This window comes from Fukomys damarensis, unplaced genomic scaffold (genome assembly GCF_012274545.1).
Source record: "Fukomys damarensis isolate Sample0158 unplaced genomic scaffold, DMR_v1.0_HiC HiC_scaffold_24, whole genome shotgun sequence".
Taxonomy (NCBI): domain Eukaryota; kingdom Metazoa; phylum Chordata; class Mammalia; order Rodentia; family Bathyergidae; genus Fukomys; species Fukomys damarensis.
In genome coordinates this window covers 59,378,834-59,385,093 of record NW_022900936.1, presented here as the reverse complement: position 1 = coordinate 59,385,093, position 6,260 = coordinate 59,378,834, and the positions used below count along the sequence as shown (strand labels likewise).

Below are 6,260 nucleotides of genomic sequence, written 5' to 3'. Positions count from 1 at the left end.
CTACCAAGGGTCAATGCTGTTGCTATAGCAACACTATATCTGAGTCAGAACTATTAACAATCACCATGGCAACAAGTGTCTCGCTTGCCATTTCCAGAAACTCACTGCGTTCGGACTAGAATCATCACACCGTGAAAAAAAAAAAAAAAAAAAAAAAAAAAAAAAAAAAAAAAAAGACTGCACCACCTCCCAAGGGTTTCAATGCTGTTGCTATAGCAACACTATATCTGAGTCAGAACTATTAACAATCACCATGGCAACAAGTGTCTCGCTTGCCATTTCCAGAAACTCACTGCGTTCGGACTAGAATCATCACACCGTGAAAAAAGAGGTGGGGTTTTCCTCTCACTAAGGGCATGAATACTTTCTCCAAATAACTTATCCCTCCCAATTTTTTAATAAAATAAAATTAAAGGAATCTTAAATCATGCTGTTGTAAGTTGATTAATCTTTTTCTGGAAATAATAGAGTTACATGGTTAGCTGTTAATAATTGATATGGTAGATTTGTTTTTCCCAATAAGATCCAGCAAAATCTTTACTGTATGTAAACAACCTTGCTATTTTGTAAATTTCAACTTAACTGTGTGTTGTTGTTTTTTTTCTCTCTCTCTCTTGCCTGGCTCTTTTTATCTCTGTCTAATTTTCCTTCACTCTGTCAGACACCCACTTGAATATTTAGCAGACCAGAATTCTTTAGAGATTTGTAGATCACACTTGTCAATTTAGAAGCAGAAGAAAGAATCATACATATTTCTGGAATTACACCAAAATTGAGTATATGGTCATGATGAAACTAAGTGCCCATCTTATTTCCTTTGTTGAAACACAACATAGTAAATTGGTAGAAAGGGGAAATGTCCATGCATGGTGTGACTTTCACAAATGATCAAGTAATGAAAAAATATCAACACACTGAAGCTCATTTTTGAAACCTGGTTCCTCCTGGCTCTCTGCCATCCTCCCTCCCTAGATGTCCAGGCCACCTATCGCCTGATCCTGCTGCTCTCCTTGTACCCTATCATATCAAACAATGACATTTTCTGGGATTTCTATGCTGGATCAGCATTGCTAAGGCCAAATGAGATTGTTCAGTAGCTTTCAGAAAACGTTCACATGTATACTGAAAATAAAAAGGTACAAAAATGAAACAAAACAAATTTTCTTCAAACAAAAGCCAAATTAGATTAAACTTCAAATTAATACCTTTTTCTTTTCTCACTATATTGCTTTAGAGTAACAAGAATTCTGAGTTGCCCTTTCATACTTCAGAACTCACAACCAGGAGAACGAAGCCAGGCTCCAGAAGAGAACATAAATTTACCAGTGATGTGAGGAAGGAAATCGAGGTGACACTTTTCACAGTGAATCCTAAGTTATTTGACTCTTCCTGCCCAGTATTTAGAACAGAAGTGGGTGGAGGAGAGAGAGAGTCAAAATTACAGTGTCTAAATCAATATAAAAGGAAGAAAGGAAGTCCTTGGGGACAGACACTCTAACCTATTGTTGAAAGGTAAGAAAGACTCCAAGGTCAGAGTGATACTAGCTGAGGGTTCTCCTGTAGCCAAGAGCAGTTTTCAGCTAGGGCAAAAAGTTACATTTTATTATGAACCCAGTCCCAGTGAGGCTCCTATATCATTGCCCTGGCCTTGGACTATGCAAAAATAAAAAATATGAACTAAGTCTTATTGAGGAACTACATCTGCAAGTGACATTGAAAACTTTGCATAGTTGTCTCTGAAATTCTGTAATTTGTCTACAGACTTTTTATTTCTTGACTTAGAATTGTTTCCCCATTCTGAATATCAAGTCATTATTCCTCTGGAAGAGAAATCCAAGGGTATCATGACAAGGTGTAGATCCAGTCAGGGAAAAGAGGCTACATACTCAGAAAATGCAAAGGACTTTATCCAAGCTACTTGTATCTAATTTGCATTTATCATGGCTTTCTATGTGTCAAAATATAAACAAAGCACTAGCTTTGGATTCAAGTTCCCCTTCTACTCTTTACTGACTTTGAAATCCTGAGGAAGTGACTTGACCTTATATACCAAATTTTTTCATCTGGGAGATAGTGTGATTAATAAATCTTAGTTCATAGAATTGTTTCAATGGTTAATGATCTAGCACACACACACACACACACACACACACACCTGGGATAGTGCCTAGAATTCAATATATACCAGCTGTAATTACACTACTATTGGATTCGATATTGACATCTTTTACTTAAAGATTGTGTATTAATTTTAGTCATACATCTCTTCACTCTATCAGCAAGACGTAGGCCTACCTCATAGGATTTATCACTTACTAAGTTTAATATTAACTAAAATTAAAAAGACCAGAAGGAAAGGGAAAGCAACAATATTTCCATTTCAGAATTCAGCAAGAGATTCCTCCTGTATAGGTGAAGAGACTATGCATTTATTTTCTAGTGTGGACAGCTCTTCTCTAACACCACTTGTAATAGGTCACTATGCCCATAAGCTTTTGTATTCCATTTGTGAATCTACAGTATAGGCTGTCCTAACACTGCTGTTAAATTGCCTAGGATAAAGTGTGTGTTACTCTTAGCTATAAAAATAGAAGTTCCCTATAGAATGAAACTTGGCAAACATAGTTTGATAAAATTGGGCTACTTTTGTTTTATACTCAAAGGGAAGCAACATGCCCTAGTGAATCAAGCTGTTTTGAAGCCAGAGACTAGACTCCTCATTCTGACTCTGACATTAAGAACTATATTTGGAAAGTTCCTCCATTTTTGTCCAGTTGAAAAAAATGAAGAATGGTTTCTGCCTCTTCAATTTTATAATAATCAAATTAATAATAGGGTTAAGTTATATAATGAACCCTAATTCTTTGACATGCTATCCATCTTAGTTACTTTCCTCATTGCTGGGACACAATACCCAACACTCACAACTTAAAGGTTTTAGTCTACTGTCACCTGCTCTAAGGCAGGGCAGCATGACAAAGGAGGCTTGCTCATGGCATGGCAGAAAAAAAACTAACAGGTCAAGGGAAGAGGAAAGGAGACAGGGCCCCAGTGAACCAACTCTTCCAACCAGGCTTCACTTCCCAAATCACATTTAGCTACAAAATCAGCAATAGATTAACCCACTGGTGAGGATCATGCCCCCAAGACCCAATTACTTCCCCCAAAGACCCACTTATGAGTGCATGAGGCTTTGGGGGACATTTTAGATATAAATCAAACATTATCTCAGAATAGGAACATGGAAATACTAATTATACTGCTTTCTTATTCCATGGAGTAACAGTAACTAAATTTATGGTCAACTTATCCTGACTTAGTCGTGTGCAAATAGACCTACCCAGAGTTGGAGATTGAACCTTTTGGGAAATGGCGTTGTCTAAATGAATGCAAATATGTTTGGCTGCAATGAAAAAAAATAATGAATAGTGAGGCACACTCATCTTTTGAGCTCCAATTGAAATATTTTGTTTTGTTATTTGTGTCCCGTTGGTTTTTTACAGCTGTCCTCCTCATAGCAATTTATAATTTGAGGAAAGAAATTGCTTTGGGATAGAGTCTGATCTTATTGCTACGTTCAGAATGATCATGGCAAGTAGCAAGCAGAAACATTTCTCTTCTCTGCTCTTAGGAAGCATCCGGGACTATCCTGGGCTATGAAATCCTGTAAAGTAAGCTGGTTACTCAAAGTATATGGTTAAGTTAAGGAGATTTTGTCCTTTAAGTCTTTCCTGGCATCCATAGCTTGAAGATTTTTCTTTTTTCTTATAGAACTTTCAAATCTCTCTAGTAACTTCTTCAAAAAAGTTATATGTTCTCTGTAGGAAGAAACTATACCTTATGTTTGCACACTTTGTAGTAGCTAAGACAAATTAGCTAACAAATGTTAGTTTTTTTAAGTAATAGATGTTTTTATTTTAGGACTCTGTAGAGACAAAAAAATTGTAAAATACTCCATGGCTGCCTCTGGAATATAGATGGGAAAATCATTCTCTTCTGGGCACAGTTTTCTTTGTAACCTTGCCTAGTGCATATAGATAGTGTTTATGTATACGTGGAACCAAAGTCTCATGAGTGATTTCTGTCTTATGTGTATGGAACTTGTTTGGTCCAAAAGGTAACAGATGGCTCAGTTCCATTTAGATTAATCAAACTCTGACAAGATATAATAGATAAAGACCTAGAAATATGGATAGGAATCACCATTTTGAGGGATTATTCCTATGCCTGAGACAGTCTGAATGTTATTCCAGATTGGCCTTTTACTTCAGCTTGACTCTTGACTTCCAAGGATCCACCCTAGATATGGTGATCACTCTCACCTGCTGCTCTTCTTAGAAGTAGTTATTCTCAGCATTTCAGATGAAATAAAAACTGTACTAATTAAAGTTCTTTGGTTTCTAGCAACAGAAACAATAATAGTTGCTCTAAGAAGAACTATATTTTGGGGAAGTTATGGAATAATGTACCTGATCATAAAGAAAACTGACGAAACAGTAAAGAACCAGGTGACTTCCAAGGGTCTCAGCAGAATCACAGTAGATGGTCTTCTGCCAGATTGAGGAGACTCTGTCCTTCATTGCCAGAACATGTTCAGCATTTGGCTGTCCTGGAGCAGTAAGAAAAATAATTTAGTAGAAAGAAACTTCAGAGAAACCCATGCTTCTATAGAAGTCAGAAGCCTGAATTAATCAAACCAGCAAGATTGTACTCAATGTAAAGCAAGGATACACTGCTTGCTACTCCCCAAATATCAAGAAGTTTTAAGCAAGGGGAAAAAGCTATTGAGAACCTCCCAAACAGAAAATATCAACTATAACAATCAGATTCCTTATTTTTAAAATTTCTTTTATGCTTGAAGCATTCTTTAGATCTGTTCTCTCCAAGTTTGCAGCCAAAGTGGGAAATTGTGTGCCTGCTGTTTACAACCTTGCTAGGTAAACTAATTCCATCAGTTAGTTTAATTTTCCCATTATACTGCATCCATATAAACTCTTAAAATAAAGATCCTACCTATTCTTCTGTATTCCTATACAGCACAGCATGTAATTTAGGTGCTTCCTTTAACATTTTGCAACATTGATACTATCCTCATCTGATTTACTTGGAAGATGAATGCGAATAAAATTATATTTGCAGCTCTTAATATTTTCCAAAATTAAAGAAAGAAAGATTCGATGATATTAATATTCTTGGGTTGGAACACGCAAGCTAACACAACTATGTAAGGTTTATAATATCTAAACTCTCCCCAGGCAGCCATCATCTCTCTATATGCCTCCTGGTCACTGAGAGCCAAGTTTAGGATCAGGGCAATGATGCCTGTTAATTGGAAATGATGACAATAACCTAATGTTTTCCACATCAGCATGTTTAATAGCTGTGATTCCAGGCACACGCCAGAGTCAAGAGAGAACTTGCAATCGTACAAGCACTTAAAATATTCTAGATGTCCATGTTCTGCCTTTTGTATCTGATATTTACACATATTACATAGTATAATGTATATTTACCCTGATTATGGGGTTATTTTCCACTTTCCAGTTATTTGACTAATCATTGTTGGTCACTGTGTTTCCTAAATTTTAAATGAGCAACATACCAGTGCTGATGAAAGTTGTATGTGCCACTTTAGTGCTACGCCAAGCAAAGAAGCTGTACCACAAGGTGCCAACTGGAAACATTTACTCGGCACTAATCAGACTTTAAGCTCTCAGCTTTTCATCTAACATTTCAGAACTTGTAGCTGTAGTTGTGTATTTAAATAATATAAATTATTTTTGTGACTCATTTATTCTGGTTAGCCAAAACAGTGACTCTAAAAGACTTCGAGTTATCTAGGCTTCAGTTGGTTCTCTACAATGAATATGCAATCCAAATAATTGCCAGTTCTTTCTTCTATACTGTGAATTTATCAACCAAAAGTTTGGTTATCTGTCATTTAATGATAATTTTAAATCATATGAGATGTCTGTTCCAGCACAGGAACATAGGTGTAAGGGAAGTGGGAAGGGTAGGGAAAAGAAAAAAATATGAGAAAATGAAAAAATGGAAATAAAGTATTTGTAAATAGGGAAGGGAGGAGAGGGTGAAGGGAAGGCAGGAACAAGGGGAAAAATGACAACCAAGACCTGTCATGTGAAGGTACAAGATCCCAGTGATGAATGTAACTGTACTGTATACCTAAAATGTACCAATAAACTCAATGAGTAAAAATCCTGGGAAAAATTATTCCTCCTATATTCCAATTTTAGATGCAT

General features: G+C 36.3%; 1 long non-coding RNA gene across 1 annotated transcript in view; it reads right to left on the bottom strand.

The window, feature by feature from the left end:
• LOC104866215 overlaps positions 1 to 4,606 on the bottom strand; it is a 56,789-nt gene extending 52,183 nt beyond the window's left edge. Inside the window, exon 1 of the long non-coding RNA XR_781383.2 lies at positions 4,470 to 4,606. This is a non-coding gene — a long non-coding RNA (uncharacterized LOC104866215). The remainder of the gene's footprint in view (positions 1 to 4,469) is intronic.
• Between the last annotated feature and the right edge of the window lie 1,654 nt (positions 4,607 to 6,260).